The sequence below is a fragment of the Macaca mulatta genome, chromosome 8 (genome assembly GCF_049350105.2).
Source record: "Macaca mulatta isolate MMU2019108-1 chromosome 8, T2T-MMU8v2.0, whole genome shotgun sequence".
NCBI lineage: Eukaryota > Metazoa > Chordata > Mammalia > Primates > Cercopithecidae > Macaca > Macaca mulatta.
This window is the reverse complement of record NC_133413.1, coordinates 154831273-154844561: the sequence shown is the minus strand read 5'-3', so window position 1 is coordinate 154844561 and position 13289 is coordinate 154831273. Positions and strand designations below refer to the sequence as shown.

The window sequence follows — 13289 nt, the reverse complement described above, 5'->3', positions numbered from 1 at the left end:
AAAAAAAAATTCTCGGCCGGGCGCGGTGGCTCAAGCCTGTAATCTCAGCACTTTGGGAGGCTGAGACAGGCGGATCACAAGGTCAGGAGATCGAGACCATCCTGGCTGACACGGTGAAACCCCGTCTCTACTAAAAAATACAAAAACACTAGCCGGGCGAGGTGGCGGGCACCTGTAGTCCCAGCTACTGGGGAGGCTGAGGCAGGAGAATGGCGTGAACCCAGGAGGCGGACAGGCACGAGCCACTATGCCTGGCTAGTTTTTGTATTTTTAGTAGAGACGGGGTTTCGCCATGTTGGCCAGGCTGGTCTCGATCTACTGACCTCAGGTGTTTTGCCCGCCTCGGCCTCCCAAAGTGCTGGGATTATAGGCATGAGCCACCGTGCCCGGCCTGTTTTTTTTTTTACTGTGATAAAATATAACAAATTTTGCCTTTTTATCTGATTTTAAGTACACAGGTCAGGGCCATTAAGTGTATTTACATTATTGTGCAACCTCATCATCGTCCACCTCCAGAACTTTTCCATCCAAACAAAGTAAAGCTCCATCCCCGTAAAACACTCCTGCACATTCTCCCTTTCCCCAGCCCTGGCAGTCACCCTTCTTCCCTTCCCTTCCCTTCCCTTCCCTTCCCTTCCCTTCCCTTCCCTTCCCTTCCCTTCCCTTCCCTTCCCTTCCCTTCCCTTCCCTCCCCTCCCCTCCCCTCCCCTCCCCTCCCCTCCCCTCCCCTCCCCTCCCCTCCCCTCCCCTCCCCTCCCCTCCCCTCCCCTCCCCTCCCCTCCCCTCCCCCTTCCCCTTCCCCTTCCCCTCCCCTCCCCCTTCCCCTTCCCCTTCCCCTCCCCTTCCCCTCCCCTTCCCCTCCCCTTCCCTTCCCCTTCCCCTCCCCTTCCCCTTATCCTTCCTCTTTCCTTCCCCTTTCCTTTCCTTTCCTTGGCAGTTTGACTCTGTCGTCCGGGGTGGAGTGCAGTTGCACAATCTCGGCTTACTTCAGCCTCCACCTCCTAGGTTCAAGCAATTCTCCTGCCTCAGCCTCCCAAGTAGCTGGGACTACAGGTGCATGCCACCATGCCCGGCTAATTTTTTGTATTTTTAGTAGAGACAGGGTTTCACTGCATTAGCCAGGATGGTCTCGATCTCCTGACCTCGTGATCCACCCGTCTTGGCCTTCCAAAGTGCTGGGATTACAGGCGTGAGCAACGGCGCCTGACCTTTTTTTTGAGACAGAGTCTCGCTCTGTCACCTAGGCTAGAGTGCAATGGTGCGATCTCAGCTCACTGCCACCTCCGCCTCCGGGGTTCAAGCAATTCTCCTGCCTCAACTTCCTGAGTAGCTCAGATTACAGGCCTGTGCCACCATGCCCAACTGATTGTGTATTTTTAGTAAAAACTGGATTTCTCTGTATTGGTCAGGCTGGTCTCCAACTCCTGACCTCAGGTGATCCGCCTGCCTCGGCCTCCCAAACTACTGGGATTATAGGCATGAGCCACCGCGCCCCGCCTGTTTTATTTTATTTTTTTAATTTAAATTTAATTTTTTTATTTAAGACGGAGTCTCCCTCTGTCGCCCAGGCTAGAGTGCAATGGCGTGATCTTGGCTCACTGCAACCTCCACCTCCCAGGTTCAAGCAATTCTTTTGCCTCAGCCTCCCAGGTAGCTGGGACAACAGGCACGAGATACCATGCCCAGCTAATTTTTTTTTTTTTTTTTTTTTGAGACTAAGTCTCGCTCTGTTGCCCAGGCTGAAGTACAGTGGCACCATCTCTGCTCACTGCAAGCTCCACCTCCAAGGTTCACGCCATTTTCCTGCCTCAGCCTCCCCAGTAGCTGGGACTACAGATGCCCGCCACCACCCTCGGCTAATTTTTTGTATTTTTAGTAGAGATGGGGTTTCACCGTGTTAGCCAGGATGGTCTCAATCTCCTGACCTCGTGATCTGCCCACTGGCCTCCCAAAGTGCTGGGATTACAGGCATGAACCACCGTGCCCAGCCTATTTTATTTTATTTTTACTGTGATAAAATATAATAAATTTTGCCGTTTTAACTGATTTTAAGTGCACAGTTCAGGGACATGAAGTGTATTTACATTATTGTGCAACCTCACCACCGTCCACCTCCAGAACTTTCCCATCTAAACAAAATGAAGCTCCATCCCCATAAAACACTCATGCGCATTCTCCCCTCCCCAGCCCTGGCAATCACCCTTCTTTCTTTTCTTTTTTTTCTTTTTTTTTTTTTTTCAGACAGAGTCTCGCTCTGTTGCCCAGGCTGGAGTGCAGTGGCCAGATCTTGGCTCACTGCAAGGTCCGCCTCCCGGGTTTACGCCATTCTCCTGCCTCAGCCTCCCAAGTAGCTAGGACTACAGGTGCCTGCCACCTCGCCCAGGTAGTTTTTTTATTTTTATTTTTTAGTAGAGACGGGGTTTCACCGTGTTAACTAGGATGGTCTCAATCTCCTGACCTCGTGGTCCCCCCACCTCCCAAAGTGCTGGGATTACAGGCTTGAGCCACCGCGCCGGGCCTCTTTCCTTTCCTTTCTTTTTTTTTTTTTCAGAAGGAGTTTGGCTCTGTCGCCCAGGCTGGAGTGCAGTGGTGTGATCTCAGCTCACTGCAGCCTCCACCTCCCGGGTTTAAGTGATTCTCCTGCCTCAGCCTCCTGAGTAGCTGGGACTACAGGGGCATGCCACCACGCCCGGCTAAATTTTGTATTTGTTTGTTTTTGAGTTGGAGTTTCGCTCTTGTCGCCCAGGCTGCAGTGCAATGGCGCGATCTCGGCTCACTGCAACCTCCGCCTCCCAGGTTCAAGAGTCTCCTGCCTCAGCTGGGATTACAGGCATGTACCACCACGCCCAGCTGATTTTCCATTTTTAGTAAAGATGGGGTTTCTCCATGTTGGTCAGGCTGGTCTTGAATTCCCAACCTCAGGTGATCCACCTGCCTTGGTCTTGCAAAGTACTGGGATTACAGGTGTGAGCCACTGCGACCAGCCTGTATTTATTTTATTTATTTTTAAATTATTTTTTCTTTTTCTTTTTTTTTTTTTTTGAGATGGAGTCTTGCTCTGTCGCCCAGGCTGGAGTGCAATGGTGCAATCTCGGCTCACTGCAACCTCTGCCTTCCGGGTTCAAGCAATTCTTCTGCCTTAGCTTCCTGAGTAGCTGGGATTACAGACACCTGCCATCGTGCTCAGCTACGTTTTGTATTTTTTAGTAGAGATGGGGTTTCACCATGTTGGCCAGGGTGGTCTTAAACTCCCAACCTCAGGTGACCTGCCCGCCTTGGCCTCCCAAAGTACTGGGATTACAGACATGAGCCACTGTGCCCAGTCTGTATTTTTTTTATTAATTTTAAAAATTTATTATTATTTTTGAGTTGGAGTCTCTCTTTTTGCCCAGGCTGGAGTGCAATGGCGTGATCTCGGCTCTCTGCACCCTTTTCCTTGGGGTTCAAGCAGTTCCCATGCCTCAGCCTCCTGAGCAGCTGGGACTACAGGCGCCCGCCACCACGCCTGGCTAATTTTTGTACTTTTTAGTGGAGATGGGGTTTCACCATGTTGGCCAGGCTGGTCTCGAAGTCCTGAGCTCAGGTGATCCGCCCGCCTCGGCCTCCCAAAACCCTTCTACTTTCTCTGCAGGGTCCAGCTCCACGGGGTCGGTGGGTTTTTCTCCCCGCGTGTGGAAACAAGAGATTGTAGAAATAAAGACACACGACAAAGGGATAAAAGAAAAAGCAAGCTGGGCCCGGGGGACCACTACCACCAAGACACAGAGACCAGTAGTGGCCCCGAATGCCTGGCTGCGCTGACATTTATTGGATACAAGACAAAGGGGCAGGGTAAGGAGTGTGAGTCATCTCCAGTGATAGGTAAGGTCACGTGGGTCACGTGTCCACCGGACAGGGAGCCCGTCCCTGCCTGGCAGCCGAGGCAGAGAGAGAGAGGAAAGACAGACAGCTTACGCCGTTATTTCTGCATATCAGAGACTTTTAGTACTTTCACTAACTTTGCTACTATTATCTAAAAGGTAGAGCCGGGTGTACAGGATGGAACGTGAAGGCGGACTAGGAGCGTGACCACTGAAGCACAGCATCTCAGGGAGACGGTCAGGCCTCCAGAGAACTGCGAGCGGGTCTGACTGATGTCAAGCCCTCCACAAGAGGTGGAGGAGTAGAGTCTTCTCTGAACTCCCCCAGGGAAAGGGAGACTCCCTTTCCCAGTCTGCTAAGTAGAGGGTGTTCTTCCTTGACACTGATGCTACCGCTAGACCACGGTCCACTTGGCAACGGGGCTTCTTCCCAGACACTGGCGTTACCGCTAGACCAAGGAGCCCTCCGGTGACCCTGCCCAGGCATCGCAGAAGGCTCACACTCTGGTCTTCTAGTCACTTCTCACTATGTCCCCTCAGCTCCTATCTCTTTATGGCCTGGTTTTTCCTAGGTTATGATTGTAGAGCGAGGAGTATTATAATATTGGAATAAAGAGTAATTGCTACAAACTAATGATTAATGATATTCATGTATAACCATATCTATGATCTATATCTAGTATAACTCTTGTTATTTTATATATTTTATTAGACTGGAACAGCTCGTGCCCTCAGTCTCTTGCCTCGGCGCCTGGGTGGCTTGCCGCCCACATTTCTGTCTCCATGAATTTGACTGACTGGGGTCCTCACGTGAGTTAGATCACACCGTCCTTGCCCTTTTGTGTCTGGCTGCCTTTGCTCATCACAGTGTCCTCAAGGTGCATCCAAGTCACAGCGCAGGCCGGTTTCCTTCCTTCTTCAGGCTGAATCATGTTCCACTGTGGATGAGCCACAGTGCGTTCACTCACGCGTGTTTGGATATTTGAATTGCTTCCATCTTTTGAATAATGCTGCTAGTGAACATGGGCTTATGTTTTTTTTTGTTTTTTCGTCTTTAGAGTCAGGGTGTTGCCCAGTTGCCCAGGTTGGAGTGCATGAGTGCATGATGCGATCGTGGTTCACTGCAGCCTCCATCTCCTGGGCTCAAGCAATTCTGCCTCAGCCTCCAGAGTCGCTGGGACCACAGGCGCCCACCACCACTCTGGGTGCCTTTTTTTTTTTTTTTTTTTGAGACGGAGTCTTGCTCTGTCACCCAGGCTGGAGTGCAGTAGTGCAATCTCAGCTCACTGCTGTGGGGAAAAGAAAGAGAGATCAGCCTGTTACTGTGTCTATATAGAAAGAAGTAGCCATAAGAGACTCCATTTTGTTCTGTATTTGTGATGCTGTTAATCTGTGACCCTACCCCCAACCTTGTCCTTGCAAGAGACATGTGCGGTGACTCAAGGTTTAATGGATTTTGGGCTGTGCAGGATGTGTCTTTGTTAAACAAGTGCCTGAAGGCAGCTTGCTGGTTAAAAGTTATCACCATTCTCTTAATTTCAACTACCCAGGGACACCTACACGGCCAAAGGTCGCAGGGACCTCTGCCTAGGAAAGCTAGGTGTTGTCCAAGGTTTCTCCCCATGTGATAACCTGAAGTAATGCTAAAAGGTTTATGGAGATGTTTGCATATGCATCTCAAGGCACAGCATTTTCCTTTAAACTTATTCATGTCACAGAGGTGTTTGTTCATATGTCTTACTGCCGATTTCCTCCCTACAACGATCCTATTGTCCTGCCACTCCCTTATCCTTAAGATGGTAAAGATAATTATCAATAAATACTAAGGGAACTCAGAGACAGGTGCCGGCGTGGGTCCTCTGTAAGCTGAGCGCCGGTCCCCTAGGCCCCCGCTTTTCTTTCTCTATACTTTGTCTCTGTGTCTTATTTCTTTTCTCAAGTCTCTCGTTCCACCTAACGAGAAACACCCACAGGTGTGGAGGGGCAGGCCACCCCTTCATCTGGTGCCCAACGTGGAGCTTTTCTCTAAGGTGAAGGTACGCTGGAGCGTGGTCATTGAGGACAAGTCGACAAGAGACTCCCGAGTACGTCTACAGTCAGCCTTGCGGTAAGCTTGTGCGCTCGGAAGAACCTAGGGTAACAATGGGGCAAACTAAGAGTAAATATGCCTCTTATCGCAGCTTTATTAAAATTCTCTTAAAAAGAGGGGGAGTTAAAGTCTCTACCAAAAATCTAATTACGCTATTTCAAACAATAGAGCAGTTTTGTCCATGGTTTCTGGAACAGGGAACTTTAGATCTAAAAGACTGGGGAAAAATTGGCAAATAATTAAAACAAGCAAGTAGGGAAGGTAAAATCATTCCGCTCACAGTATGGAATGATTGGGTCATTATTAAAGTAGCTTTAGAACCGTTTCAAACAGAAGAAGATAGCGTTCCAATTTCTGATGTCCCTAAAAGCTGTGCAGTAGATTGTGAAAAAGAGGCAGGGATAGAATCCCAGAAAGGAAAGGAAAGTTCACACTGTGAATGTGTATCAGAGCCGGCTATGGCTCGGTCAACGCAAAATGTTGACAATAATCAATTACAGGAGGTAGTATATCCTGAAACGTTAAAATTAGAAGAAAAAAATCCAGAATTAGCAGAGCCATCAGAGTCTAAACCACGATGGCCAACTGCTCTTCCAGCAGCTCAGATTCCTGTAACTTTACAACCTCAAATGCAGGTTAAACAAGTACAGACTCCAAAAGAAGATCAAATAGAAAAAGATAGAGTCTCTATCATGGCAATGCCATTCCAAATGCAGTGTCCACAATATCAGCCGGTAGAAGATAAGACCCAGCCGCCAGTAGCCTATCAATACTGGCCGCCAGCCGAACTGCGGTATTGGCTGCCCCCAGAAAATCCATGTGGACAGCCAGGAACATTTCCAGCACCACAGGGCAGGGCGCCATATCCTCAGCCGCCCACCATGAAACTTAATCCTACAGCACCGCCTAGTACACAGGGTAGTGTGTTACATAAAATTATTGATGAGGCAAGAAAACAAGGAGATATTGAAGTGTGGCAATTCCCAGTAATATTAGAAGCAAGACCATCTGGAGAAGGGGCCCAAAAGGGAGAGCTTCCCGTAGCTGAAGCCAGATATAAGTCCTTTTCTATAAAAATGCTAAAAGAAATGAAAGAAGGAGTAAAACAGTATGGACCCAACTCTCCTTACATGAGAACATTATTAGATTCCATTGCTCATGGACATAGACTCATTCCTTATGATTGGGAGATTCTGGCAAAATCCTCACTCTCACCCTCTCAATTTTTACAATTTAAGACTTGGTGGAGGCCGGGCGCGGTGGCTCAAGCCTGTAATCCCAGCACTTTGGGAGGCCAAGACGGGCGGATCACGAGTTCAGGAGATCGAGACCATCCTGGCTAACATGGTGAAACCCCGTCTCTACTAAAAAATACAAAAAACTAGCCGGGCATGGTGGCGGGCGCCTGTAGTCCCAGCTACTCGGGAGGCTGAGGCAGGAGAATGGTGTGAACCCGGGAGGCGGAGCTTGCAGTGAGCTGAGATCCGGCCACTGCACTCCAGCCTGGGCGACAGAGCGAGACTCCGTCTCAAAAAAAAAAAAAAAAAAAAAGACTTGGTGGATTGATGGGGCACAAGTGCAGGTCCGAAAAAATAGGACTGCCAATCCTCCAATTAACATAGATGCAGATCAACTATTAGGAATAGGTCAAAATTGGAGCACTGTTGACCAACAAGTAATAATGCCAAATGAAGCCATTGAGCAAATCAGGGCTATCTGCCTTAGGGCCTGGGAGAAAATGCAAGACCCAGGAACTGCCTGCCCCTCCTTTAATACAATAAGACAAGGCTCTAAAGAGCCCTACCCTGATTTTGTAGCAAGACTTCAAGATGCTGCTCAAAAGTCAATTACCGATGAAAATGCCTGTAAGGTCATAGTGGAGTTGATGGCATATGAAAACGCCAATCCTGATTGTCAATCAGCCATTAAGCCATTAAAAGGAAGGGTTCCCGCAGGATCAGATGTAATCTAAGAGTACCTTAAAGCCTGCGATGGAATTGGAGGAGCTATGCATAAAGCTATGCTTATGGCTCAAGCAATCACAGGAGTTGCTTTAGGAGGACAGGTTAGAACGTTTGGGGGAAGATGTTATAATTGTGGTCAAATTGGTCATCTAAAAAAGAATTGCCTAGTCTCAAATAAACAAAATGTAACTGCTCAAAGTACTACAGTAACAGATAAAGAGCCACCTGGCCTATGTCCAAGATGTAAAAAAGGAAAACATTGGGGTAATCAATGTCGTTCTAAGTTTGATAAAAATGGGCAACCACTGTCGGGAAACGAGAGGAGGGGCCGGCCTCAGGCCCCGCAACAAACTGGGGCATTCCAAATTCAGCCCTTTGTTCCTCAGGGTTTTCAGGAACAACAACCCCCACTGTCACAAGTGCCTCAGGGAATAAGCCAGTTACCACAATACAGCAGTTATCCCCCGCCACAAGCGGCAGTGCAGCATTAGATTTATGCACCATACAAGCAGTCTCTCTGCTTCCAGGGGAGCCTCCACAAAAAATCCCCACAGGGGTATATGGCCCATTGCCTGAGGGGACTATAGGACTAATTTTAGGAAGATCAAGTTTAAATCTAAAAGGAGTTCAAATTCATATTGGTGTGGTTGATTCAGACTATAAAGGTGAAATTCAATTGGTTATTAGTTCCTCAATTCCTTGGAGTGCCAGTCCAGGAGACAGGATTGCTCAATTATTACGACTACCTTATATTAAAGTTGGAAACAGTGAGATAAAAAGAACAGGAGGGTTTGGAAGCACTGATCAGACAGGAAAGGCTGCATATTGGGCAAGTCAGGTCTCTGAGAGCAGACCTGTGTGTAAGGCCATTATTCAAGGAAAACAGTTTGAAGGGTTGGTAGACACTGGAGCAGATATCTCTGTCATTGCTTTAAATCAATGGCCAAAACATTGGCCTAAACAAAAGGCTGTTACAAGACTTGTCGGCGTAGGCACAGCTTCAGAAGTGTACGAAAGTACGATGATTTTACATTGCTTAGGACCAGATAATCAAGAAAGTACTGTTCAGCCAATGATTACTTCAATTCCTGTTAATCTATGGGGTCGAGATTTATTACAACAATGGGGTGCGGAAATCATTATGCCAGCTCCATTATACAGCCCCACGAGTCAAAAAATCATGACTAAAATGGGATATATACCAGGAAAGGGGTTAGGAAAAAATGAAAATGGCATTAAAGTCCCAATTGAGACTGAGAAAAATCAGGGAAGAAAAGGAATAGGGTATCCTTTTTAGGGGCGGCCGCTGTAGAGCCTCCTAAACCCATTCCATTAACTTGGAAAACAGAAAAACCGGTATGGGTAAATCAGTGGCCGCTACCGAAGCAAAAACTGGAGGCTTTACATTTATTAGCAAAGGAACAATTAAAAAAAGGACACATTGAGCCTTCATTCTCACCCTGGAATTCTCCTGTATTTGTAATTCAGAAAAAAATCAAGCAAATGGCATATGTTAATGGACTTAAGAGCCGTAAATGCTATAATTCAACCCATGGGACCTCTTCAACCCGGATTGCCCTCTCTGGCCATGATCCCAAAAGACTGGCCTTTAATTATAATTGATCTTAAGGACTGCTTTTTTACCATTCCTCTGGCAGAGCAGGATTGTGAAAAATTTGTCTTTACTATACCAGCCATAAATAATAAAGAACCAGCCACCAGGTTTCAGTGGAAAGTACTACCTCAGGGAATGCTTAATAGTCAGTGGAAAGTATTACCTCAGGGAATGCTTCATAGTCCAACTATTTGTCAGACTTTCGTAGGTCAAGTCCTTCAACTAGTTAGAGACAAATTTTCAGATTGTTATATCATTCACTATATTGATGATATTTTATGTGCTGCAGAAACAAGAGAAAAATTAATTGACTGTTACACATTTCTGCAAGCAGAGGTTGCCAACGCTGGACTAACAATAGCATCTGATAAGATCCAAACCTCTGCTCCTTTTCATTATTTAGGGATGCAGATAGAAAATAGAAAAATTAAGCCACAAAAAATAGAAATAAGAAAAGATACTTTAAAAACATTAAATGGGCCGGGCGCGGTGGCTCAAGCCTGTAATCCCAGCATTTTGGGAGGCCGAGACGGGCGGATCACGAGGTCAGGAGATCGAGACCATCCTGGCTAACACAATGAAACCCCGTCTCCACTAAAAATACAAAAAAATTAGCCGGGCGTGGTGGCGGCGCCTGTAGTCCCAGCTACTCGGGAGGCTGAGGCAGGAGAATGGCGGGAACCCGGGAGGTGGAGCTTGCAGTGAGCCGAGATCGCGCCACTGCACTCCAGCCCGGGCGAGAGAGCGAGACTCCGCCTCAAAAAAAAAAAAAAAAAAAAAAAAAAAAAAAAAAAAACATTAAATGACTTTCAAAAATTGTTAGGCGATATTAATTGGATTCGGCCAACTCTAGGCATTCCTACTTATGCCATGTCAAATTTCTTCTCTATCCTAAGAGGAGATCCAGACTTAAATAGTAAAAGAATATTAACCCCAGAGGCAACAAAAGAAATTAAATTAGTGGAAGAAAAAATGCAGTCAGCGCAAATAAGTAGAATAGATCCTTAGCCCCACTCCAACTTTTGATTTTTGCTACTACACATTCTCCAACAGGCATCTTTATTCAAAATACTGATCTTGTGGAGTGGTCATTCCTTCCTCACAGTACAATTAAGACTTTTACATTATACTTGGATCAAATAGCTACATTAATTGGTCAGGCAAGATTGCGAATAATAAACTTGTGTGGAAATGACCCACACAAAATAGTTGTTCCTTTAACCAAGGAACAAGTTAGACAAGCCTTTATCAATTCTGATGCATGGCAGATTGGCCTTGCTGATTTTGTGGGAATCATTGATAATCATTACCCAAAAACAAAAATCTTCCAGTTTTTAAAATTGACTACTTGGGGCCGGGCGCGGTGGCTCAAGCCTGTAATCCTAGCACTTTGGGAGGCCGAGGCGGGTGGATCACGAGGTCAAGAGATCGAGACTATCCTGGCTAACATGGTGAAACCCCGTCTCTACTAAAAATACAAAAAACTAGCCGGGCGTGGTGCCGGGCGCCTGTAGTCTCAGCTACTTGGGAGGCTGAGGCGGGAGAATGGCGTGAACCCAGGAGGCGGAGCTTGCAGTGAGCCGAGATCACGCCACTGCACTCCAGCCTGGGAGCACAGTGAGACTCTGTCTCAAAAAAAAAAAAAAAAATTGACTACTTGGATTTTACCTAAAATTACCAGACATGAACCTTTAGAAAATGCTCTGACAGTATTTACTGATGGTTCCAGCAATGGAAAAGCGGCTTACACAGGACCAAAAGAGCGAGTAATCAAAACTCAGTATCAATCAGCTCAAAGGGCAGAGTTGGTTGCAGTCATTACAGTATTACAAGATTTTAATCAACCTGTTAATATTATATCAGATTCTGCATATGTAGTACAGGCTACAAGGGATGTTGAGACAGCTCTAATTAAATATAGCATGGATGATCAGTTAAACCAGTTGTTCAATTTATTACAACAAACTGTAAGAAAAAGGAATTTCCCATTTTATATTACTCATATTAGAGCACACACTAATTTACCAGGACCTTTAACTATAGCAAATGAACAAGCTGACTTACTGGTATCCTCTGCATTCATAAAAGCACAAGAACTTCATGCTTTGACTCATGTAAATGCAGCAGGGTTAAAAAACAAATTTGATGTCACATGGAAACAGGCAAAAGATATTGTACAACACTGCACCCAATGTTAAGTCCTACACCTGCCCACTCAAGAGGCAGGAGTTAATCCCAGAGGTCTGTGTCCTAATGCGTTATGGCAAATGGATGTTACCCATGTACCTTCGTTTGGAAAATTATCATGTGTTCATGTAACAGTTGATACTTATTCACATTTCATATGGGCAGCCTGCCAGACAGGAGAAAGTACTTCCCATGTTAAAAAACATTTATTATCTTGTTTTACTGTAATGGGAGTTCCAGAAAAAATTAAAACTGACAATGGACCAGGTTATTGTAGTAAAGCTTTCCAAAAATTCTTAAATCAGTGGAATATTACACATACAACAGGAATTCCTTATAATTCCCAAGGACAGGCCATAGTTGAAAGAACTAATAGAACACTCAAAACTCAGTTAGTTAAACAAAAAAAAGGGGGAGACAGTAAGGAGTGTACCACTCCTCAGATGCAGCTTAATCTAGCACCCTATACTTTAAAATTTTTTTTTTTTTTTTTTTTTGAGACGGAGTCTCACGCTGTTGCCCAGGCTGGAGTGCAGTGGCGCGATCTCGGCTCACTGCAAGCTCCGCCTCCCGGGTTCCCGCCATTCTCCTGCCTCAGCCTCCTGAGTAGCTGGGACTACAGGCGCCCGCCACCGCGCCCGGCTAATTTTTTGTATTTTTAGTAGAGACGGGGTTTCACTGTGGTCTCGATCTCCTGACCTTGTGATCCGCCCGCCTCGGCCTCCCAAAGTGCTGGGATTACAGCCTTGAGCCACCAGGCCCGGCCTTAAATTTTTAAAACATTTATAGAAATCAGACTACTACTTTTGCAGAACAACATCTTACTGGTAAAAAGAACAGTCCACATGAAGGAAAACTGATTTGGTGGAAAGACAACAAAAATAAGACATGGGAAATAGGGAAGGTGATAACCTGGGGTAGAGGTGTTGCTTGTGTTTCACCAGGAGAAAATCAGCTTCCTGTTTGGATACCCACTAGACATTTGAAGTTCTACAATGAACCCATCGGAGATGCAAAGAAAAGCGCCTCCACGGAGACGGAAACACCACAATAGAGCACCATTGACTCGCATGATGAACCAAGAGGTGATATCAGAACAGATGAAGTCACCACGCACCAAGAAGGCAGAGCTGTCGACCGGGGCACAGTTAAAGAAGCTGACACCGTTAGCTGGAAAAAGCCTAGCTAGCACAAAGGTGACACAAACCCCAGAAAAAATGCTGCTTACAGCTTTAATGATTGTATCAACGGTGGTAAGTCTCCACATGCCTGCAGGAGCAGCTGCAGCTAATTATACCTACTGGGCCTATGTGCCTTTTCCCGCCCTTAATTCGGGCAGTTACACGGATGGATAATCCTATTGAAGTATATGTTAATAATAGTGTGTGGGTACCTGGTCCCACAGATGATCGTTACCCTGCCAAACCGGAGGAAGAAGGAATGATGATAAATATTTCCATCGGGTATCGTTATCCTCCTATTTGCCAAGGGAGAGCACCAGGATGTTTAATGCCTGCTATTCAAAATTGGTTGGTAGAAGTACCTACTGTCAGTCCCACCAGTAGATTTACTTA

The 13289-nt window shown here is 46.3% G+C and overlaps 1 long non-coding RNA gene across 1 annotated transcript in view; it reads right to left on the bottom strand.

Annotated features, from left to right (window-relative positions):
- The window catches only part of LOC114680370 (uncharacterized), a 193357-nt gene that overhangs the window by 174094 nt on the left and 5974 nt on the right, over positions 1-13289 (bottom strand). The window contains exon 2 of the long non-coding RNA XR_013397561.1: positions 4612-5149. This is a non-coding gene — a long non-coding RNA (uncharacterized LOC114680370). The remainder of the gene's footprint in view (positions 1-4611; positions 5150-13289) is intronic.